The sequence below is a fragment of the Oncorhynchus gorbuscha genome, linkage group LG17, assembly GCF_021184085.1.
Source record: "Oncorhynchus gorbuscha isolate QuinsamMale2020 ecotype Even-year linkage group LG17, OgorEven_v1.0, whole genome shotgun sequence".
In the NCBI taxonomy this organism is placed as follows: Eukaryota; Metazoa; Chordata; class Actinopteri; order Salmoniformes; family Salmonidae; genus Oncorhynchus; species Oncorhynchus gorbuscha.
The window spans coordinates 23270075-23295963 of record NC_060189.1 but is presented as its reverse complement, the minus strand read 5'-3'; the positions used below and the strand labels follow the sequence as shown (position 1 = coordinate 23295963).

At 41.8% G+C, this 25889-nt stretch overlaps 1 protein-coding gene across 2 annotated transcripts in view; it reads right to left on the bottom strand.

Annotated features, from left to right (window-relative positions):
* Nucleotides 1-25889, bottom strand: part of LOC124001483 (signal-induced proliferation-associated 1-like protein 1) — an 80567-nt gene that overhangs the window by 54033 nt on the left and 645 nt on the right. The window lies entirely within an intron of this gene.

The following is a 25889-nucleotide window of genomic DNA, read 5'->3' as shown; positions in this document are numbered from 1 at the left end:
GGCGCGGCCCACGCTTGGATTGCGTCCTACCTGACAGGTCGCTCCTACCAGGTGGCGTGGCGAGAATCTGTCTCCTCACCACGCGCTCTCACCACTGGTGTCCCCCAGGGCTCTGTTCTAGGCCCTCTCCTATTCTCGCTATACACCAAGTCACTTGGCTCTGTCATAACCTCACATGGTCTCTCCTATCATTGCTATGCAGACGACACACAATTAATCTTCTCCTTTCCCCCTTCTGATGACCAGGTGGCGAATCACATCTCTGCATGTCTGGCAGACATATCAGTGTGGATGACGGATCACCACCTCAAGCTGAACCTCGGCAAGACGGAGCTGCTCTTCCTCCCGGGGAAGGACTTCCCGTTCCATGATCTCGCCATCACGGTTGACAACTCCATTGTGTCCTCCTTCCAGAGCGCTAAGAACCTTGGCGTGATCCTGGACAACACCCTGTCGTTCTCAACTAACATCAAGGCGGTGGCCCGTTCCTGTAGGTTCATGCTCTACAACATCCGCAGAGTACGACCCTGCCTCACACAGGAAGCGGCGCAGGTCCTAATCCAGGCACTTGTCATCTCCCGTCTGGATTACTGCAACTCGCTGTTGGCTGGGCTCCCTGCCTGTGCCATTAAACCCCTACAACTCATCCAGAACGCCGCAGCCCGTCTGGTGTTCAACCTTCCCAAGTTCTCTCACGTCACCACGCTCCTCCGCTCTCTCCACTGGCTTCCAGTTGAAGCTCGCATCCGCTACAAGACCATGGTGCTTGCCTACGGAGCTGTGAGGGGAACGGCACCTCAGTACCTCCAGGCTCTGATCAGGCCCTACACCCAAACAAGGGCACTGCGTTCATCCACCTCTGGCCTGCTCGCCTCCCTACCACTGAGGAAGTACAGTTCCCGCTCAGCCCAGTCAAAACTGTTCGCAGCTCTGGCCCCCCCAATGGTGGAACAAACTCCCTCACGACGCCAGGACAGCGGAGTCATTCACCACCTTCCGGAGACACCTGAAACCCCACCTCTTTAAGGAATACCTAGGATAGGATAAAGTAATCCTTCTCACCCCCCCCCCCCCTTTAAGATTTAGATGCACTATTGTAAAGTGACTGTTCCACTGGATGTCATAAGGTGAATGCACCAATTTGTAAGTCGCTCTGGATAAGAGCGTCTGCTAAATGACTTAAATGTAAATGATTATGTTATAATTAAGTCTATGATTTAATAGAGCAGTCTAACTGAGCGATGGTAGGCAGCAGCAGGCTCGTAAGCATTCATTCAAACAGCACTTTTGTGCGTTTTGCCAGCAGCTCTTCGCAAGCACAGCTCTGTTTATGACTACAAGCCTATCAGCCTAATAGCTGGTGTAACCGATGTGAAATGGCTAGCTAGTTATCTGGGTGTGCGCTAATAGCGTTTCAAACGTCACTCGCTCTGATACTTGGAGTAGTTATTCCCCTTGCTCTGCAAGGGCCGCGGCTTTTGTGGAGCGTTGGGTAACGCTGCTTCGAGTGTGGCTGTTGTCGATGTGTTCCTGGTTTGAGCCCAGGTAGGGGCCAGGAGAGGGACGGAAGCTATACTGTTAGACTGGCAATACTATAGTGCCTATAATAACATCCAATAGTCAAAGGTATATGAAATACTAATGGTATGGAGAGAAATAGTCCAATAAATACTATATTAACTACAACCTAAAACCTCTTACCTTGGAATATTGAAGTCTCGTGTTAAAAGGAACCACCAGTTTTCATATGTTCTCATGTTCTGAGCAAGGAACTCAAACGTTAGCTTTTTTACATGGCACATATTGCACTTTTACTCCTCCAACACTTTGTTTTTGATTTATTTAAACCAAATTGAACAACAACATTTCATTATTTATTTTACGCTAAATAGATTTTGATTGATGTATTATATTAAGTTAAAATAAGTGTTCATTCAGTATTGTTGTAATTGTCATTATTACAAATACATATTTTTTTTAAATCGGACGATTATTCAGTATCGGCCCTTTCTGTCCGCCAATAATCGGTATTGGTATCGGCGTTGAAAAACCATAATCGGTCGACCTCTAGTACAAACAATAGTTTGCAAGTATAAACACCATGGGACCACGCAGCCGTCGGACCACGCAGCCGTCATACCGCTCAGGAAGGAGACGCGTTCTGTCTCCTAGAGATGAATGTACTTTGGTGCGAAAATTGCAAATCAATCCCAGAATAACAGTAAAGGACCTTCTGAAGATGCTTGAGGAAACAGGTACAAAAGTATCTGTATCCACAGTAAAACGAGTCCTATGTCGACATAACCCGAATGGCCATTCAGCAAGGAAGAAGCCACAGCTCCAAAACAGCCATAGAAAAGCCAGACTATGGTTTGCAACTGCACATGGGGACAAAGATCGCACTTTTGGAGAAATGTCCTCTGGTCTGATGAAACAAAAATAGAACTGCTTGGCCATAATGACCATCGTTATGTTTGGAGGAAAAAAGGGGATGCTTGCAAGCCGAAGAACACCATCCCAACTGTGAAGCATGGTGGTGGCACCATCATGTTGTGTGGGTGCTTTGCTGCAGGAGGGACTGGTGCACTTCACAAAATAGATGGCATTATGAGGCTGGAAAATGATGTGGATATATTGAAGCAACATCTCAAGACATCAGTCAGGAAGTTAAAGCTTGGTCGCAAATGGGTCTTCCAAATGGACAATGACTCCAAGCATACTTCCAAAGTTGTGGCAAAATGGCTTAATGACAACAAAGGTTGGAGTGGCCATCACAAAGCCATGACCTCAACCCTATCGAATATTTGTGAGCAGAACTGAAAATGCGTGTGCGAGCAAAGAGTCCTTACAAGCCTGACTCAGTTACACCAGCTCTGACTGGAGGAATGGGCCAAAATTCACCCAACTTACTATGGGAATCTTGCGGAAGACTACCAAAAACGTTACACCCAAGTTAAACAATTTAAAGGCAATGCTACCAAATACTAATTGAGTGTATGTCAACTTCTGACCCACTGGGAATGTGATGAAAGCAATAAAAGCTGAAATAAATCATTCTCTCTACTATTATTCTGACATTTCACATTCTTAAAATACTGACCTAAGACAGGGATTTTTTATTAGGATTAAATATCAGGAGTTGTGAAACACTGAGTTTAAATGTATTTGGCTAAGGTGTATGTAAACCTCTGACTACAACTGTACTTACAAGTTCTATTTGTGTTTTAGTGGGTGCAGATGAGACGAGGTGGTAAAACTGGTCATATTTAATAGTGTCAGCTTGACCCATTTTACAGAGAGCCTCAGACTTCTGAGGTCGTCAACTTTCCCCAGCTAGCTCTGTGGTATCAAGAGCAGTGAAGAGGAAGCAGAGAGAGCATTGGTGCCTGAAAAGGAATGTGAAACATTCTAATGAGGTGCCTGGATGCCTCTGTTCCTGGCTATAGAGCTGCAGCAGTCAGTCAGTCAGTCATTCTGAGCCTGCTCTAGGCTGCACTTTCCCTCTCCTTGCCCTCACTGCTGCCTGTCTCTAAACTACCACTCACATCTCTCTCCCAACCCTCCTCTCCGCCTTTCTCAACCAGCAGGGCTTTCATTCCATTAGAAAGATGAGATGCAAGGCAAGACAGGATGACAGAGGCTAGATGCTGCAAGTCACTTCTTGGTACACACACCACAGCAGTACAAAATGTTAATGGGTCTTATTGATGAGTGGGCTCAGCAGTCAGCTGTATGACTGATACTTCCTAACTTCAGTGACCTTGATGGCTGCTACAAAGCTAGCACACTTTAACCCTCTGGACTGTCAAATCCCTGTCTAAGTCGGGGAGGGGATTCTAAACTAACACATGGAATTGCTTTAAGATGGTCATAACAAAGATAATTTAAAGAGGTCGACCATTTAATCGGAATGGCCGATTAATTAGGGACGATTTCAGGTTTTCTTAAAACAATCAGAAGTCTGTATTTTTGGACACCGATTTTCCTGAAATTATTATTATTATTTATTTTTTTACACCTTTATTTAATCTTTATTTTACCTAGGCAAGTCAGTTAAGAACTCAATCTTATTTTCAATGACGGCCTAGGAACGGTGGGTTAACTGCCTCGTTCAGGGGCAGAACGACAGATGTTTACCTTGTCAGTTCAGGGGATTCAATCTTGCAACCTTACAGTTAACTAGTCCAACGCTCTAACCACCTGACTACATTGCACTCCACGAGGAGCCTGCCTGTTACACGAATGCAGTAGAAGCCAAGGTAAGTTGCTAGCTAGCATTAAACTTATCTTATAAAAAACAATCAATCACTAGTTAACTACTCATGGTTGATGATATTACTAGTTTATCTAGCGTGTCCTGCGTTGCATATAATAAATGCGGTGCGTGTCATTGCTCCAATGTGTACCTAACCATAAACATCAATGCCTTTCTTAAAATCAATACACAGAAGCATATATTTTTAAACCTGCATATTGTCGGGCTGTTTCACCGTCTGGTACGGCAACTGCACCGCCCACAACCGCAGGGCTCTCCAGAGGGTGTTGCGTTCTGCACAACGCATCACCGGAGGCAAACTACCTGCCCTCCAGGACACCTACAGCACCCGATGTCACAGGAAAGCCAAAAGGATCATCAAGGACAACAACCACCTGAGCCACTGGCTGTTCACCCCATTACCATACACAAGGCGAGGTCAGTACAGGTGCATCAAAGCTGGGACGAGAGGCTGAAAAATAGCTTCTATCTCAAGGCCATCAGACTGTTAAACAGCCATCACTAACACAGAGAGGCTGCTGCCAACATACAGAAGTGAAATCATTGGCCACTTTAACAAATGGATCACTATTCACTTTATTAATGCCACTTTAATAATGATGTTTACCTATTTTGCATTACTCATCCCATATGTATATACTGTATTTTATACCATCTATTGCATCTTGCCTATGTCCTGCTCGGTCATTGCTCATCCATATATTTATATGTATATACTCTTATTTCATCCATTTACTTCGATTTGTGTGTATTTGGTAGTTGATGTCGAATTGTTAGATTACTTGTTCATATTGTTGTACTGCCGGAACTAGTCGCACAAGCATTTCGCTACACTCGCAATAACATTTTTGCCAACCATGTGTATGTGAACAAAATTTGATTTGAAAGCTGATATTGCCAATTTTTTTTTAACAAATATATTTATTTATTTTATTCTTCCAAACAAGATATTGACCAATGGATTGATTATCACATTATGAGCACAAAAAAAGCTATTTTAGTCTGCCAATGGTGTCAGTAGAGGACATAACTTCTTAGGGCTGCAATCCCGTTAACAGGATGATATGACAACAGCCAGTGACAGTGCAGGGCACCAAATTCAAAACAAAGGAAATCTCATAATTAAAATTATACCGTTTTAAAGGTAATCTTGTTGTTAATCCCACCACAGTGTCTGATTTCAAATATGCTTTACAGCGAAAGCACCACAAACGATTGTTAGGTCACCACCAAGCCACAGAAAAACACAGCCATTTTTCCAGCCAAAGAGAGGAGTCACAAAAAGCACAAATAGAGATAAAATTAATCACGAACCTTTGATCTTCATAAAATGACACTCATAGGTCTTCATGTTACACAATACATGTATGTTTTGTTTGACAAAGTTCATATTTATATCAACAAATCTGAGTTTACATTGACGCGTTACGTTCACTAGTTCCAAAAACATCCAGTGATTTTGCGTAGCCACATCGATTCAACAGAAATACTCATCATAAATGTAGATGAAAATACAAGTTATACGCATGGAATTATAGATATACCTCTCCTTAATCTCTCTAGGATAGGGGAGGCTTGCGTCCCACTTGGCCAAAAACCAGGGAAAATGCAGCGTGACAAATTCAAATAAAAGGATATAAAAATCAAACTTTCATTAATTCACACATGTAAGATACTTAAATTAAAGCTACACTCGTTGTGAATCCAGCCAACCTGTCAGATTTTTAAAAGGCTTTTCGCCGAAAGCATAAGAAGCTATTATCTGATGATAGCACAACAGTAAACAAAGAGAATAGCATATTTCAACCCTGCAGGCGCTACAAAAAACACAGAAATAAAATATAAATCATGCCTTACCTTTGACGAGCTTCTTTTGTTGGCACTCCAATATGTCCCATAAACATCACAATTGGTCCTTTTGTTCGATTAATTCCGTCCATATATATCCAAAATGTCAATTTAATTTGGCGCATTTGATCCAGAAAAAAACAGCTTCCAATTTGCGCAACGTCACTACAAAATATCTCAAAAGTTGCTTGTAAACTTATGTAATACTACTTTAGGGATTTTTAAACGTTAATAATCTATCAAATTGAAGACGAGTCTTATCTGTGTTCAATACAGGAAGGCAACAAACCAACGCGACTTCAAGACTTGCGCAACTCTCAACAGTTTTACCCAGTACCTAGATGTCCGTACTTCTTCATTGCACAAAGGAATAACCTCAACCAAATTCCAAAGACTGGTGACATCCAGTGGAAGAAGATAGGAACTGAAAACAAGTGCCTAAGAAATATCGTTTCCCAATGAGAACTCACTAAACAGACAGAGACCTCAAAATAAAATCTGAACGGTTAGTCCTCGGGGTTTTGCCTGCTACATAAGTTCTGTTATACTCACAGACATGATTCAAACAGTTTTAGAAACTTCAGAGTGTTTTCTATCCCAATATACGAATAATATGCATACCTTATATTCTTGACATGAGTAGCGGGAAGTTGAAATTGGGCACGCTATTTATCCAAAAGTGAAAATGCTGCCCCCTATACCTTAAGAAGTTAATGCTACCACTGTGTCAGATTTTTTTTTAACTTAACGGAAAAGCAAACCATGCAATAATCTGAGACGGCGCTCAAAAAAAAAATATTTTCCGCCATGTTGGAGTCAACAGAAACCAGAAATAACATTGTAAATATTCCCTTACCTTTGATGATCTTCATCAGAATGCACTCCCAGGAATCCTAGTTCCACAATAAATGCTTGATTTGTTCGATAATGTCCATTATTTATGTCCAAGTAGTTGCTTTTGTAGGTACACATATCCAAACGCTCGTGCAGGTCCCGCATAACTTCAGACAAAAACTTCAAAAAGTTATATTACAGGTTGAATAAACATTTCAATCTAAGTATAGAAACAATCTAGAAACATCTAGAATCTAGAAACAATCTTTATGGTGTTGTTACCATACCACAAAGAATTCCTTTGTGTCTAGAGAAGCAATGGAATGCAGGTCGATATCATGTGGAATGCGCGTGACCAGGAAATGGCTCTCTGCCAGTAACCTGACTCATTTATTCAGGCCCATAACACAGTAGAAGCTTCATTCAAGTTTCTAAAGACGGTTGACATCTAGTGGAAGCCCTAGGAAGTGCAACTTCATCCATACCCTACTGTGAATTCAATAGGGCCTGGGTTGAAAATCGACCAACCTCAGATTTCTCACTTCCTGTTTGGATTTCTTCTCAGGTTTTTGCCTGCCATATGAGTTTTGTTATACTCACAGACATCATTCAAACAGTTTTAGACACTTCAGAGTGTGTTCTATCCAATACTAATAATTATATGCATATATTAGCAACCAAGACTGAGGAGCAGGTCATTTACTCTGGGCACCTTTCATCCAAGCTACTCAATACTGGCCCTGCAGCCATAAGAAGTTAAACCTATTGAAGTCATCACCCAATGCTAAATCTACAGGTTATGATCTTATGGACAATTTTTTACTTTATTATGCTACTCAGATTGCAGCTCCACTGAAATACATATTTATTTGGTCACTGGAAAAGGGAACATTTCCAAATGTATGGAAGCATGCTAACCTGTGTCCAATTCTGAAAGACAGCAAAGAACCCATTACTCCTGCCAATAGTAGACCGATTGGTCTACTCGGTTCACTCAGCACGATATTAGAGGGTATTGTGTGCAGAAAAATATGGGAATATATGGAAAAAAATTATCTGATCACAGCCAATCAGCATGCTTATAGCAAAAACCATTCCACTACCACTGCATTGGATGATATGATTGACCAGTGACTCAATGCTATGGATAATGGCAGGTTTGTGGGTTACTATTTTTAGATTTCATTGCAGCATTTGATTTAGTGTAACATGAAATAATTTTGACAAAGTTACTGCATTATGGGTTTAAGAAGGCAGCATTGAATTGGGTACAGTCATATCTAACTGACAGGAAACAGTCCACCTATATAAATGGGTCGTTTTCTTCCCCTCCTGCTCTAAACTGTGGAAGGGCAGCTGCCTTGGGCCCCATCTTTACTAACAACCTTCCTTATATCTTATCTGAAACTCAAGCTACTATACTTGCAGATGACACAACAATTTATAAAGCAAGACAATCGGTTCAACAGGTACAGCAAGCTCTACAAGTAGATCTGGGAAATATCAGGGAGTGGGTTTTCCGAAACAAACTTGTTTTGAACGCCAAGAAAACAAAGGTTATGTTGGTCTGTTCCACCAGGAAAAGGTCAACACAACACAACAATTAAGTATGGGGGAAGTCCAAATTGAGGAAGTGGCAGAAAACAAACTGCTAGGGGTGCAGCTAGACTCCTGCGTATCACGGCCGTCTCAAATAACTCATCTACACTGCATTCAGAAAGTATTCAGACATCTTGACTTTTTCCACATTTTGTTACGTTACAGCCTTTTTCTAAAATGTATTAAATCATTGTTTTTCCTCATCAATCTACAAACATACAGCATAATGACAAAGCAAAAAGCAAAAACAGTTTTTTAGACATTTTTGCATACGTATTAAACATAAAAACAGAAATACCTTATTTACATAAGAATTCAGACCCTTTACTATGATGCGACTCAAAATTTAGCATGATTTAGAAAGGTACACACCTGTCTATATAAGGTGCCACAGTTGACAGTGCATGTCAGAGCAAAAACCAAGCCTTGAGATCGAATTGTCCTCAGAGCTCAGAGACAGGATTGTGTTGAGGCACAGATTTGGGGAAGGGTACCAAAAAATGGCTGCAGTTTTGAAGGTCCCCAAGAACACAGTGGCCTCCATCATTCTTAAATGGAAGAAGTTTGGAACCACCAAGACTCTTCCTAGAGCTGGCCGCCCGGCCAAAGCCCGGCCAAATTGAGCAATCGGGGTAGCTGCCAAAGGTGCTTCAACAAAGTACTGAGTAAAGGGTCTGAATACTTATGTAAATGTGACCGACTGGCTCGATTCGGTCTTTTGAAGCAACATTTGAAATTGTGTTTTTTACATTGGATAAAAGTAGAGACTCAAGAGCTAGAATATGGTATATCATACACTACAGTTGACTAACAACAAGAAAGTAATTATGCTTTGAAAGTTGATAAACTTGTAACCCCACTTTGAGAAAATGTCCCTTGAATGTTTTGATACACGTACTGGAGAGCTTTTCTTTGTCTACGCTACATGCAGCTTTGTTCACACCCTCTAAAGCCTTAGCCCCACCCATCTCTGTAAGGATTCACATGTGAGGCCATGTACTAAACAACCAAAGATTTCAAGACTAAAGGTTGGTTTATACTACAGGTGTGTTCGTCAATTTAATCTGGAGTGCCAGAGTGTGAGACTGTGCTCTGGGTGTTCGTAAACTCAGAGCGTTGTTAGATTGTCAGTTCGTAAATTCAGAGCGTTTCGCTCTCAGAGCACACACTGGACGCTCTGGCCGAGTAGTAGGGTTGATCAGAGCGTTCTGACCTAACAACAGCAGTAAAGCACCCAAGCTAACTGGCTAACATTGGCTAGATACTTCCAGATACAAATGAGAGAACAGCTCACTCTGACCATTTTACTCACCCCAGCAGAGCTGTAGGGTTTTTTAATGTTATCCAGAGCATTGGTGACTGCAACTGTGCTGCTGACACCTTTTGGCTAACATTTACTGACACCGGCCATATTCAACCACTTGTGAGCATTCATAAATTTGTCATTCTGCGCTCAGGCACACTCAGACGCGAGTGCTCTGACATCGGAGCAGATAGCCAGAGCGAATTTACCAGCTACGTATATCGACAGTTGGCGTAGTGACGTCATGAAAATTCTATTGAAATGGTTACTTAAATCAAATCAAATCAAAGTTTATTTGTCACATACACATGGTTTGCAGATGTTAATGCGAGTGTAGCGAAATGCTTGTGCTTCTAGTTCTGACAATTCAGTAATAACCAACAAGTAATCTAACTAACAATTCCAAAACTACTGTCTTATACACAGTGTAAGGGGATAAAGAATATGTACATAAAGATATATGAATAAGTGATGGTACAGAGCAGCATAGGCAAGATACAGTAGATAGTATCGAGTACAGTATATACATATGAGATGAGTATGTAAACAAAGTGGCATAGTTAAAGTGGCTAGTGATACATGTATTACTTAAGGATGCAGTAGATTATATAGAGTACAGTATATACGTATGCATATGAGATGAATAATGTAGGGTATGTAACATTATATTAGGTAGCATTGTTTAAAGTGGCTAGTGATATATTTTACATCATTTCCCATCAATTCCCATTATTAAAGTGGCTGGAGTTGAGTCAGTGTCAGTGTGATGGCAGCAGCCACTCAATGTTAGTGGTGGCTGTTTAACAGTCTAATGGCCTTGAGATAGAAGCTGTTTTTCAGTCTCTCGGTCCCAGCTTTGATGCACCTGTACTGACCTCGCCTTCTGGATGATAGCAGGGTGAACAGGCAGTGGCTCGGGTGGTTGTTGGACCTTGATGATCTTTATGGCCTTCCTGTAACATCGGGTGGTGTAGATGTCCTGGAGGGCAGGTAGTTTGCCCCCGGTGATGCGTTGTGCAGACCTCACTACCCTCTGGAGAGCCTTACGGTTGTGGGCGGAGAAGTTGCCGTACCAGGCAGTGATACAGCCCGCCAGGATGCTCTCGATTGTGCATCTGTAGAAGTTTGTGAGTGCTTTTGGTGACAAGCCGAATTTCTTCAGCCTCCTGAGGTTGAAGAGGCGCTGCTGCGCCTTCTTCACGATGCTGTCTGTGTGAATGGACCAATTCAGTTTGTCTGTGATGTGTATGCCGAGGAACTTAAAACTTACTACCCTCTCCACTACTGTTCCATCGATGTGGATAGGGGGGTGTTCCCTCTGCTGTTTCCTGAAGTCCACAATAATATCCTTAGTTTTGTTGACGTTGAGGGCCCACACTCCGAGGGCCCTCACCTCCTCCCTGTAGGCCGTCTCGTCGTGGTTGGTAATCAAGCCTACCACTGTTGTGTCGTCCGCAAACTTGATGATTGAGTTGGAGGCCTGCGTGGCCACGCAGTCGTGGGTGAACAGGGAGTACAGGAGAGGGCTCAGAACGCACCCTTGTGGGGCCCCAGTGTTGAGGATCAGCGGGGTGGAGATGTTGTTGCCTACCCTCACCACCTGGGGGCGGCCCGTCAGGAAGTCCAGTACCCAGTTGCACAGGGCGGGGTCGAGACCCAGGGTCTCGAGCTTGATGACGAGCTTGGAGGGTACTATGGTGTTGAATGCCGAGCTGTAGTCGATGAACAGCATTCTCACATAGGTATTCCTCTTGTCCAGATGGGTTAGGGCAGTGTGCAGTGTGGTTGAGATTGCATCGTCTGTGGACCTATTTGGGCGGTAAGCAAATTGGAGTGGGTCTAGGGTGTCAGGTAGGGTGGAGGTGATATGGTCCTTGACTAGTCTCTCAAAGCACTTCATGATAACGGAAGTGAGTGCTATAGGGCGGTAGTCGTTTAGCTCAGTTACCTTAGCTTTCTTGGGAACAGGAACAATGGTGGCCCTCTTAAAGCATGTGGGAACAGCAGACTGGTATAGGGATTGATTGAATATGTCCGTAAACACACCGGCCAGCTGGTCTGCGCATGCTCTGAGGGCGCGGCATAGTGGAGCCTTTTGTTTAGACATGTAGCTAGCTAGCTAAACAATGAAACATAATCCCAACTCATAACGTTACTACCCTGCATGAATCTGCAGATGGCTCACCAGCCAGGTTCAATGATAGCTAGCTAGCTAACATTAGGTTACAACTAGCAATGCAAATGGCTCTGAGATACAAATAATGTTACTACACAGATCACACAAGTAACGTCAGCTAGCAAGCCAGCCAGCTAATGTTAGCTAGCTAGCTAACAATATACTTTAAATTGAAAGGAAAATTACTTTCAGACAAAATTTGAAACATGTAATATCTGAAAATGTAGCTAGCAAGACTATCTTACTCGTATACATGGATGGACACTTCTCCCACTCTGTCACCGTGGATACCATGGTTGCCCTTAGTTTGAAGATGTAATCCGGAGACAGGTGTTTTTTACAACAAACTTTTGTGTGATTTTTTTTCGACTTCATCTGCGTATTTGCAATCTAAAGGCAGAATTTTCTCCATCTCCTTAGCTATCATACTCTAATTCCACTGATTTCAAAACTTGGTCCTCCAGAAAGTGGAGAGCAACACTTATGCAGTTCTACTACTATATCTTTTTTTTAAAGCCACGTTATAAAGGATTACCTACACATACTGACCAGCTCATGTTATAGACAGAAGCGTGCTACATGGCAGACCAATCAAAACTCATCTCTCGGCATGCCCAGCCCACTCATTATCTCAGCCAATGTTGATGTCTTTTTCTGTGGCTAAACCAACTAGGCTTGTAATTTAACAATTTTATTTGTTTTTACAGACGGTATACAAGTTTGTTATTGAGGCACATGAAAGTTCACATGTTGCAGAAAGCATTTCTGCCCAAAAAAAACGCATTTAGATTTTTTTTTAAAGTTTGCGTTCAAATGGCTATCCTGTGAAGTAGTGTCGTGCGACACACGTCTAGTTTAAGACTTTGTTTTAGGAGTGGGGTGTTTTATACATTTGCAAAAATGTATAAAAACCTTTTTTAAACTTTCTCATTATGGGTGTATTGTGTGTAGATTGTGTAGATTGATGAAGGGAAAACATTTTTTAAATTCATTTTAGAATAAGGCTGTAACATAACAAAATGTAGAAAATGTCGAGGGATCAAATACTTTCCGAATGCACTGTATGTAAAAAAATATATATATTAAAACCGCATGCACGATAAGAAGGATAGCTAACTATTTACTGGGAAAGATTCTTAAGCAAACAACCCAAGCATCAGGAGAACTACTGTTCTGTGGTCTGGGGAAATGCATCAGGGGGTGAAATTAGGAGGATGCAGATTGCACAGAACAAAGCAGCAAGGACTGTTTTAAGGTGGAGATATGACTATTCTGTTGTAGTCATGCACAATGCTCTAGGATGGTCATTAATCAACAAGATAATTGAATAAAACATGCATATTTTATTTCACAATGTACACCATTTAAAATGGCCAAACCCCATTCACAACAGTATTCAGTTGGTAAGAGACAGACACTCAGTAAATACTAGGAATAGATTTCCACCATCTATGTGTTATCCAGACAGAAAAGAGAAATAGGCTAAAGAACGTTTCGAGTCAGAGCAATAAAGAAATGTAATAATTTATCTGAGCAAACCAGAAACCTTTCAATATATTAATTCAAACAATACTTTCGAACCATTTAAATATAATAAATTGAAAGGTTGTGCAGGACTTTGGTAGATGATGGAATCAATCTATCTTCTCAGACTGTTCAAGTATTTATCTGGTCAATATTTCAGTGTGTTATGTCTGATGTGTGTAACAGTGTGTTATATGTGAAAATGTGATTGTATTATAAATTGTATTTTAATGTTTAAGGACTCTTGGAAGATTAGTCCAAATTAGGACTAAAAGAGATCCTAATAAAATGAAATAAAATCAGCTAAGATAACAGTGATTCAACATCAAAAACAACGGGGAGCTCTCTCTCAGGCTAAATCTACAGTAGCGAGTAGCCTAGCATAGTTTGAATGCTACACTAATCAATGTCAGAGCCAATTAGGAGCAGAGAATGCTAACTATGAGAGAATGTATGTCTGGGAAATGTAGTGTCTGGGAGAATCTGGTGAAAATGCAAGCTGTTAAACCAAATAACAGCTCAATGATAGGCTATTATTTCCATTTTGCCCTTTCGTTAGGTAGTGCAAGAGATGATTGGGTGAGTGTTCTATACAGCAGCAGTGCATTCACACATGCCTGGGTCGGTAAGGGTAGCCAGTGACGGTGCATGTCCAGGCTCTGTGCTGGTGCTCTATGGGGGTAGATTTGTGCTATGTGTGCCAGTACCAGTCCAATCTGGAACACAGCCAAAATAACCATTTACTTCTCCCACACTGGACACTGTAGGTCTCAGTACAACAGGGACTTAACAACAGCCCTAGACAACGCTTAAGCCATGTACATATCATATTTGTTTCAAACAAAGTACACAAAGCAACAACATATATCCTATGTCCCTGTGTGTGAGAGCGCTTGCACGAAGTGCATGAGTGTGTGAGAGAAGGAGGAAGGGAGAGGAAGAGAGAGATAAATGAGACTGAGTGGCTCTAGTGACAAACTGCAGTATAGCAGCAAGGTCAGTTGACAGTGACCTGCCAGATTCCCTCTCCAGAGGTGTCAATATGGCACAGACCTGTGATGTCTGAAGCCATCCAGAATCCTCTCACACTGTGGGCCAGGACACAGAGATACTTGGGGCTAAGGCTATTCCGACTACGAGAGATGGAGAGTCTGAGGAGCTGAGTGGTGAAAGGGATTTCTTCATTACATCCTTGCCTTACTTTTCATTGTTGCTGGCTATGCAACATTCTTGGTCCCCAGCTCAAATTAACCATAAATATCAAAGTATCCAGTAAGCACAAATTATTTAAGAATCCAAGCAACTTTTCTACGGATAATGCAACCAAGCCATACTACTACTCTTGAATAATGCAACAATTCACAAGCATGAGCAGACAGTTAAAGGGTGTACTTTCTCGTCCGTACACATTAAATTAGCTAACAATACACATCCAACTCCTGCTAGCTAGCTAACTAACAACATGCTTCATGATCAAGTAACGTTAGCATGTTAATAATGCACGTTTACCCCTCCCATACAAATATAAAAGTACAGTAATGTTATCATACAGTGTAATTCATATTATAACATAATTTACACAGCTAGGTAACGTTAGTGAGCAATCTATCTAGCTAAACAAAATCATTTCTGCTGACGTTTAGCTGAACCATAGCTAGAGAGGTGATCTTAAGTGTACACTAGCGTATTAAAGTTATCTTAGAACAAACCACAATGTAGAAAATAGTAAGTGTGTCAACTTTTGACTGGTACTCCAGTCAAACGTTTGGACACACTTACTATTTTCTACATTGTAGAATAATAGTGAAGACATCAAAACTATGATGTAATAACAAAAAAGTGTTAAAACAAATCAAAGTGTGCCTTGAACAAATCATTTTACATTTGAGATTCTTCAAAGTAGCCACCCTTTGCCTTGATGACAGCTTTGCACACGCTTGGCATTCTCTCAACCAGCTTCATGAGTGCTTTTCCAACAGTCTTGAAGGAGTTCCCACATATGCTGAGCACATGTTGGCTGCTTTGCCTTCACTCTGCGGTCCAACTCATCCCAAACCATCTCAATTGGGTTGAGGTCAGGTGATTGTGGAAGCCAGGTCATCTGATGCAGCACTCCATCACTCTCCTTCTTGGTCAAATAGCCCTTACACCACCTGAAGGTGTGTTTTGGGTCATTGTCCCACTAAGCGCAAACCAGATGGGATGTGTATCACTGCAGAATGCACTGCAGAATGCAGTGAGGTAGCCATGCTGGTTAAGTGTGCCTTGAATTCTAAACAAATCACTGACAGTGTCACCAGCAACAACAAAAAACACACCATCAAGCCTCCTCCTCCACGCTTCACAGTGGTAACCACACATGCGGAGATCATCCGTTCACCTACTCTGCATCTCACAAAGACACGGCGGTTGGAACCCAAAATCTCACATTTGGACTCATCAGACCAAGGGACAGATTTCCACCGCTCGAATATCCATTGCTCGTGTTTCTTGGCCCAAGCAAGTCTCTTCTTCTTATTGGTGTCCTTTGGTAGTGGTTTCTTTGCAGCAATTCAACCATGAATGCCTGATTCACGCAGTCTCCCCTGAACAGTTGATGTTGAGATGTGTCTGTTACTTGAACTCTATGAAGCATTTATTTGAGCAGCAATCTAAAGTGCAGTTCACTCTAATGAACTTATCCTCTGCAGCAGAGGCAACTCTGGGTCTTCTTTTCCTGTGGCGGTCTTCATGAGAGCCAATTTCATCATAGCGCTTGATGGATTTTGAGACTGCACTTGAAGAAACTTTCAAAGTTCTTGAAATTTGCCGATTGACTGACCTTCATGTTTTAAAGTAAACATGGACTGTCATTTCTCTTTGCCTATTTGAGCTTTTCTTGCCATAATATGTGAACCGTTTCAGGAAACTAGGCGTATGTCGCAAGTCACAACATCACAGGAGAGCCATTTTAAGTTTTTGTTTTGTTATCAAAATGCGTTTTTTGGTGTAGAAATGCCTTCTGGCACATGTGCACTTTCATGTTCCTTAATAACAAACTTTATTTTATTTTTATTTTACCTTTATCTATAGGGGGCAGCATTTTCACTTTTGGATAAATAGCGTGCCCAATTTCAACTTCCTGCTACTTGTGCCAAGAATATAAGATATGCATATTATTATTATTAGATTTAGATAGAAATCACTCGGAAGTTTCTAAAACTGTTTGAATCATGTCTGTGAGTATAACAGAAATTATGTAGCAGGCAAATCCCAGAGGACTAAACATTCAGATTTGTTTTTTTTTAGGACACTGTCTATTCAATGAGGTTTCATTGGGAAACAAGATTTCTAAGGCACTTGTTTGCAGTTCCTACCGCTTCCACTGGATGTCACCAGTCTTTTGAAATTGGATAAGGTTCTTCCTTTGTGTAATGAAGAAGTAAGGCCATCTTGGATCAGGATAATGTTATGTGTACTGTTTGAGAGTTGCGCAAGACTAAAAAAGTAGCGTTAGTTTGTGATCCTCCTGTTTTGAAAACAGATAGACCCGTCTTCAATTTGATCGATTTATTAACGTTTAAAAATACCTAAAGTTGTATTACAAAAGTAGTTTGAAATGTTTTGGCAAAGTTTACAGGTAACTTTTGAGATATTTTGTAGTGACGTTGCGCAAATTGGAAGCTGTTTTTTTTCTGGATCAAACGCACCAAATAAATAGACATTTTGGATATATATCGACGGAATTAATCGAACAAAAGGACCATTTGTGATGTTTATGGGACATATTGGAGTGCCAACAAAAGAAGCTCGTCAAAGGTAAGGCATGTTTTATATTTTATTTCTGCATTTTTTTGTGGTGGCTGCAGGGTTGAAATATGCTATTCTCTTTGTTTACTGTTGTGCTATCATCAGATAATAGCTTTCACCGAAAAGCCTTTTTGAAATCTGACATGTTGGATGGATTCACAACGAGTGTAGCTTTAATTTGGTATCTTACATGTGTGATGTAATGAACGTTTTTTATTTGAATTTGAATTTGGCACTCTGCATTTTCCCAGGCAATTGGCCAAGTGAGACATTTGCGTCCCGCCTATCCCAGAGAGGTTTAACTAAGCAAGTCAGTTAAGAACAAATTCTTATTTTCAATGACTTTCAACCTTCGTCTCTCCCGAGCCCGTACGGGAGTTGTAGCGATGAGACAAGATAGTAGCTACTAAAACAATTGGATACCACGAAATTGTGGAGAAAACGGGGTAGAATTCACAAAAAAATTATTATAATAATTTAAAAAATAAAGATTCTGTTGTCAAAACACTGATGATGAAACAACTGCATTAATCATATTAGATAACACAGACGTAAAATAACAGGCCTCGAAATCATTTTGCTTACTGATTACGATATAGGACATATTAATATTACACAGGTAGACATCATGCCCTAATCATAAACTGCATATAATACATTCTTGTGGTTTTACATTTTCCCTCACAGAAGAATCTGTTGCTCAGGACAGGACAGTGATGTGTCAGCTTATTATGACTCTTTTTGACATAGGGCTGTCAGAGAAGGTTGGCTGGGTTGACCTGATGGGAGAGGAGCTGTAGTGACAGTTAAGAAGCCTCAGTATGGGAAAGGTCAGGAACTCACTAAGTGAACATATATAAGTTACCATGAACCCTAACCCGTCTACCATCCAAACACCACCAAACCAAATGGCTGGACTAGAGTAAGCCCAGTCAAACCAGCTACAGTAAGCCTAGTCTCACATTGCCATATTGTGTAGCCTAAGCCTGTAACCAGGAACATGAGGGCAGGAGAGAGCACACTCAATAACCATGACCTACATTATAATAAAGTGATTCAGTACAAAACATGATGATCCCTCATTGCCAGCAAATAGAAGGGAATACAACAAACACTGTGGTTTTTCTAGAATAATAACAGAGTAATAGCATTTGTATGACAATCAGTGTCATTTAGAAAGCCTGATGCAGCAGAAGCTCAGTGAGACACCCTTTTCTTTCCCCACTAACACAGACCTCAAGGTGAAAGCCTCAGTAATATCCCCTCACACCCGCCAAAAATCTGCCCTGCTGCTGTCACATACTAATTGCTTCTCTACCACACAAGAAGATGTGCTCTGGAAAAGATGAGCTCTTTTAATTAACCCCTCGACCGACTGTGGATTAACAAGAGAGGTTCTAATCCATTCCAATCTCATAGAAGAGGAAGTGCTACCTTAACTCTCATGTGCCGCAGGACCATGTAAGCGTTTAAAGAACATCCGGTACTAGCTGCCTGCAGGTGCTGACTACAGGGGAAAGCTGTGGCTGTTAGGAGTCCCAAGCTATGCTGAAGGAGAATACTAAAGAGGAGAAACACTGGATCTCCCCACTGAGGAGCCCATCTGACAGAGAGCTGGCTCAGTCAGAGAGAGAGTGACAGCGTCAAATACACAGGTACTGCTGCTCAATGAGCTAAATCTAACAGAAACCAACTGTTGGAGTGAATGGGCCAAATGTAGGCATCCCTTAGCATATTCTCACAGCAGAAAGATGTTGCAATGTGAAGTCATATGTAACATCAACATATCATATTGTATTGGGCCTATACCATTAAGCACATCAATTCCACAATGTTTCCTTTGCACGTTAACTACTTCCAGCCATTGATTAGGGCATGGCTCCACTTATGGCTTGATGCACTTCTAGTCCTATTATGTACAGTAAAGCCTCAGAGTTAATCAATTCATACAGAGTCATTTGTGCAGCAGTAATTCAGGCAGCATTGCATAACAGGAGCCATGCTAAATCACTGGTCGTGCCAGGAAACCAATGTCCAACCTGCATAGTGCACTGCTGCTGACCTGCACTGCAAACACACCACACTGTAGCCCACAGTGTAGACAGCTCTGGAACGGTGCTGATCAAAAGCTAAAACTAATCTACACAGGGCCTAGGGAGGAGCGCTTTCCTATTCTTATCAAAAAGAAAAGCAAAAATACAGAGACCTCATTCACAGTCAAAAAACCCACAAGGCCTACAGATTAGCATATGCTGTATTAGGTTGACAACATCTGACAGTTGTTCCAATTTTTCAATTTGAGTCTTGGTTCACAGGACTCAGGAAAAAGCGGATTGCAATTACCACGCCCCACTCATACCCCCACTTCGCTCTAATCAAGGCTCAGAATCCCCAGAAGTCTTGAAGGGAAAAACATGCAGAGTTTAGGTTTGAGCTCTGTGTGATCCTTAATTTGTATCTTTACAATAAGAGTATCTCACGCACACACACACACCATAGACACTAATATCCTCCCCAAGTAACATACAAACATGCACACGCAGGCACACACACTCATGTTTGCATCAGAGCTGTGGAGAGAGCTTCAACCTGGATCACTATAGACACAGTGACATCTGCAGAGGTTAACTAACAACAAATACAAGTTAAACGTAACGGTGTGATAATAAGGTTACCAAGTGGAGCAGAAGGGCGAGAGGCCAGGGTGTGCCGGTGTTTTGAATCCAACAGTACATGATCCCTAGCGACTAATTAGCACTCAAAGCAGGGAGCCGCGCCACCTGCCGAAAAATGTCCACATCACAAAGAATCCTCCCTGCTTCTCCTTGCGCAATAATGGCAGGCAGGCTTTTATGTGATACCTTGCACAGCAGACCTCTTGCACCTCTTTCCCATGCAGTCCCTCCTCCCAACACATCAACAAATGAATGTATTGTAACAGAAGACCGGCCTTCAACTCAACACTTTAAAACGATCAGATCTAGAGTCAGTTTAGTAGTCTAGCTCTTCGTCCTTGGCCTCAAGAACAACATCTGAAAACAGACTAAATCTGTCAAAACTGAATTGTTATTTATTTCTGAGAGCATGAGCTCCCAAATATGGAGTTGATGTATGTATGTATCTCATACCAGCAGAAAAGCTGTAGCCAAGATATCCAGGAATACATCAATTAAATACACAGGAAACAGGCTGGGGGGAAAGCCCGGAAAAGCAGCAGCCATGTTTGTTATTGGTCGGCCTCATCTGCTCTCTCCACCTGGGAACAGATGGAAAGAGTGTCTCTCTGCAGCAGTCAATTTGACAGGGAGTGGGACAGTTTATCAAGTCAGAAAGTAGGCAGGGTGCTGATGTGTTACCCATTTCTAATTCTCCTAATCTATGAGGTGTGGCACTGTCAACAACAAAGTGAAAGTTACGTGTGGCTCAGATTGTGGAGCATGGCGTTTGCAACACCAGGGATGTGGGTTTGATTACCGCAGGGGACCAGTATTAATAAAATATAAAATGTATGTACTCACTTCTGTAAGTAGCTATGGATGAAAGATTCTGCTAAATAACTGAAAACTAAACAGCAAGAAAGGAGAGGGGTTGTCCTGAATATCACAGAAATGTCCCCCCTTGTCAGTGAATCCTAGCAATATCAGGTGAGAACACAGTCAATTGACTATTCCATTGTGTTCCCTCTCTCTCTCTGCATGTGTTTCAGAGGAGAGCCTCTGAAATTCTCACACAGGACAAGGAAGGAACTGGAGCCAAACAGTCTCATTCCTCACCCCCAACCATGCCTGGAGTAGAGCAGCAACTCAACTCACAGGATGGAAATGTATTACGTGTTTTGACTAGAGAGAGGATGTGGAATCTTGGAGCAATATGAACAGGGATTTCTGCTAGTTGGGATGCAGGAAACCAAGAGGAGGGAGCCTAAAGTGCAACTCTTTCAGAAATGTTAACAATCAGCGTCTTTAGATTTTGTGTTGGGGGTTTCAAATGAAATAAGTTCTGAGCAGAACTCATGCGGTGCTGAATTTCAGTTTCACTGTACGTGACGCTGCACCTGAAAGTAACAAAAACAGTTGAGCCGTTAAAGTGAAGGAATGAGGACTAGCTGAACAGACCTGTCTGCACATTGATATCCTGATTCAGGCATGCTCAACCCACTGCATATTCCAATCTGCTTCTCAGATTTCTGCCCACAGAACAACACTATAGCTGTGTGGTTTCGACCCCGTATGGGAAAATAATATGTCACTATTGTATGGAAGACACACAGCATGAGGCATGGGCCTTGTTCTCTGTTTATAGACTAGGAATGGTAGCAAAGATGTTGTATGTGAGGGAGATACAGGGGGGAGTAGATCTGACGGTGTGATACTGTAGGCAGTGACTGACATGTTTAGACACAACCAGGCAGATCATCACTGTAAGTAAGGCAAGATAGCCTAAAGCAACTCAACACATCCTCAGGTACCAACATTTTATTACGGAAGCGTTTTCTTTCTTTCCGTGTGTGGTTGTTTGTTGGAGATGTGTTTTCCCCAATCCTTTCCCAGAACACACTATTACCAGCACTTGTGCCTGAGAGGCAGAGAAAAATGAGAATTACAGCCTGTCTGGTCTGGTGAGACTGTGGCTTTGGGTTAGAGTTGAGAGTTAGATTAAATTAGTCAGGGTATCACTCTTTCTCTTAGTGTGAGGTTACTTAAAATCATCAGCATCAGCAACAGACTGAGACTATGAGGGCAGCACAAGAAGTGGATTGATACTGTGGGGAATAGGCCTATTTGTCAGGGCTAGATTAGAATAGATATCTTGTCTCAAATCAGCACATCAGCTATGTTGCAACTGCACCACTACATTACATTCTGCCTCATCAGGAGAATAAGTGTGTGTGTGTGTGTGTGTGGAGGGGGGGTCACAACGCAAAATAATGTGACCTCCACATAAATAATTGTAAAGCCGCAAAAGTTAAGAGTTGCCTATATCATTTTTGTGATGTGGTGGAGGGGGCAGTTTCTTTGTTCGTCTGCATTTACTCTGTGACAGCGAGTTAAAAGGGATGACATCATCTCCATTGTGAGTTCCGTGCTCTTTGGCTGTTTCCATTGGTTGACATATACCCGGCAGGCCCAAGCAGACAAAGCCGGAGCATTCCAACAGTTTAACAGGAGACAGTACCACAGTCATCCTCATCCCAGTCAGCTTTATCACCCCCATTCAACTCAATGGTGACATCGTAGGGCACCGGAGGACAGATTGCCAAGACAATCATTTACTCTTCTGCCTTTGGTCTGACAAACATTGCTTAATCATTCGAACAGGAGCCTACTCATTTTGTCATAACGTAATATATTTCTAGTCGTTATCCTTTATGGTTACGGACGGTTTGCCAAAAGGTCAATCCGCTTCTTTGATTTCACAGAGCTTAGTCAGAATAGAAAGGAAAATAACATGGCCTTGTACTTGACATCAGACATGTGTATCAGTCCATTCAGTGGCACATCCCAGGGCCTGTTATGTCTGTTCTCAGCCTTCAACAACTAACAACAGGAGGGAAGGCAGGCAACATTGCAAATTCAAGCAACACATTACTTGAGGAGAAAGACGATTTAAATCAAGGTGGACTAGACATTGTCTTTCTAATTAGAATTCTTACTGATCATTCAAATTATTGTTGAATGTAAACATTTGAGCACCTTGAATAGGCAGGCAGTAGGCCAGGGTAATTAATTGGCCTGGAAGCATATTCCACCCTGTTATATTAACATGACATGTTATACCTATATATAAAAGTAGGCCTGTCATGAACAAAGCAAACATTTAGTTTTAGTATTTCACTTCAAACACATCCCAGAGAGGCACTTTATAAAACTGAACTATGCTCCAATTGTTGCTCCTCCTATCTGGCATTCAGAGCCAGGAGTCAAGAGCCTGCCCTGGACTCCACCTCCCTGTCTCTGCTGTCATACTCTTGTGATAAGATATGCGAGCTGCATTTACCCTATACTATTGTCCCACGTTAACCATGGGGGAGGGGGGGTCTATGGCACATAGCAGAGAATGGTTCACCCATCATGGGAGATTAAAATAGAAAGACACTTTTCCCCATAACAGTGTCAGCACTAGATTGATTTAGAGTGAAAACTCCATCATAATGGGGCACTGGTCCAGTTTGCATGATGATTTTGCTTCAGCAAAACAATATCAGACTAAATATAATGAGTAATGAGGTTAAGAAAATATTTATTCAACAGTAAAACAGAGGTCTTCAATTGTTATGACTATGGACCTGTCTGATGTTATCCCAGTCATCAATCTCCCATGTTCACAAAGAATGCTAATATTTTGTCCACTATGCAACTCAATATTCTTTCCTTCCCCTTTCTGACTCATCCCACCAGGACCAATCCCGTTTCCTACAGAACATTGCCACGGATCAGCATACACCAATATGGGTAGAGAGAGACAGAAGAAACAGTAGGGCAGGGATGATCAAATAGATTCAGTCGTGGGCTGATGTTTTCTTCAACAGATGCTCGGGGGGCCAGAACATAATTACAATTTCTTTGTAGACTGTAAATAATTAGGAACAGATTTCCAAAATTAAAATCACTTGGAGATGATTTCCTGGTGTTTTTACAGTCTTTTATGTCCAACAATTAACATGTTATGAAATTTTCTCAGAAAACCACAGGCTGCCAGTTGGGGAACCCTGTACTAGGGGGACTCCAATTTCAGCACTGTGATGTTCAAGCTCTTATATGCAGAAGACAGAAAGTACAAACAGTGAGTGAGTGCTAAATCGACTGTATTTGGACTCCTTGTGACAGCTACTGGAACTGTCAGAAACAGCTGGCCAGAGAGGCCAAGTTCAAATCTCATGTCTAAGCGCATCCAGATTTGCCACTGTAGGGGCCCTTCAATGCAAAATATAACCTGCCCCATAAAATGTCAACCAATAGCTTTATGTAACTCAATAGGCTACTACTTGGTCAGTGGGGCATTTGATTTCCCCCTGAAACTAAAACTCATTTCTACCGTGTCTCACAGGTTGCATACAAAAATGAACGTTTTTGCCAGTCACATGTCTGAAGGTCTATACTTCATCTTCCAGAAATGTATAACACTTTACATTAACCTGCTCTAATTCTTGTGTAGTAACTCTGTAATAATACTTTAATATTTGCTTTGAATTCAAATCAAAGTGTATTTGTCACGTGCTCCGAATACAACGGATGTAGACCTTACAGTGAAATGCGTACTTACAAGCCCTAACCAACAGTGACATTGTTAAGGAGAAAATAGGTATTAGGTAAACAATAGAAAAGTAAAGAAAATAAAAAACAGCAAAAATAACAGAAGAGAAGCAATGTACAGGTGGTTCCGGTACAGAGTCAATGTACAGGTGGTTCCGGTACAGAGTCAATGTACAGGTGGTTCCGGTACAGAGTCAATGTACAGGTGGTTCCGGTACAGAGTCAATGTACAGGTGGTTCCGGTACAGAGTCAATGTACAGGTGGTTCCGGTACAGAGTCAATGTACAGGTGGTTCCGGTACAGAGTCAATGTACAGGTGGTTCCGGTACAGAGTCAATGTGCGGGGGCACCGGTTAGTCGGGCTAATTGAGGTAATATGTACATGTAGGTATAGTTAAAGTGACTATGCATACATGATAAACAGAGAGTACCAGTAGCGTAGAGGGGGTCGGTGTAGTAATAGTTCAATAGTTAGTGTTACTTACTAAACAGGTGTACAGCCTGAGAGCAACAACGTAAAATGTTACTCAGAACTCTGACTAATACATTGCCTGCTTTATTACAACAGCAATGTCTAGTCAGCTGTGTCAGATCATCAGTTAGCCTAATTTAGCTGATGTAAAGTATCAATTTTCCAAACAAACTTTTGTTAATTTGGCCATTCTGTCCAAAACAGGGAATGCAAGGTAGGTTTTCTTTCTTTGAGTTCGAGACGAACCCTCAGGCTTGGAGGCATCTCACTGACAAAGAGCCAAACAGGCAGTGTAAAGGCCAAGTTAGCATACTGTATGTCCTAACTGCAGTGTTGAGCAATACTGTACATGAATTCAGCGTTGTACCTATAGTGGTTGAGTAGACAATAGTGTTAGGCCTTGTGACAGTCGAACCTGCATATGTGTTGCCTGGCTTATAGAAAGATCCACCAACATTAACCCTTTAGAAACATTAACCCACCACTAGTAGAGGCATGGGTTAACAGATCTAACAATATTTATGTGGTTCTCAACCTTTTTCACAAATGTTCGGTAATTGTACCACCAACTGAATTTTGCTTTACCCGTACTACCCCATGAAGTACCCCCTTATGTGCATTTCACCATAGGCCTATGGTCTCATGAGTCGTCTCAAGTACCCCCTGTGGATAGGCCAAGTACCCCCAGGGGTCCTAGTAGGCTACACTGGTTGGGAACCACTGGTTTATATATACCAAAGGAGAGCACTACAACAAAAGCTGCAGCATAACAGGTCTATTAAACCATGTCAATTTCCTCGATACCACCTGTAAA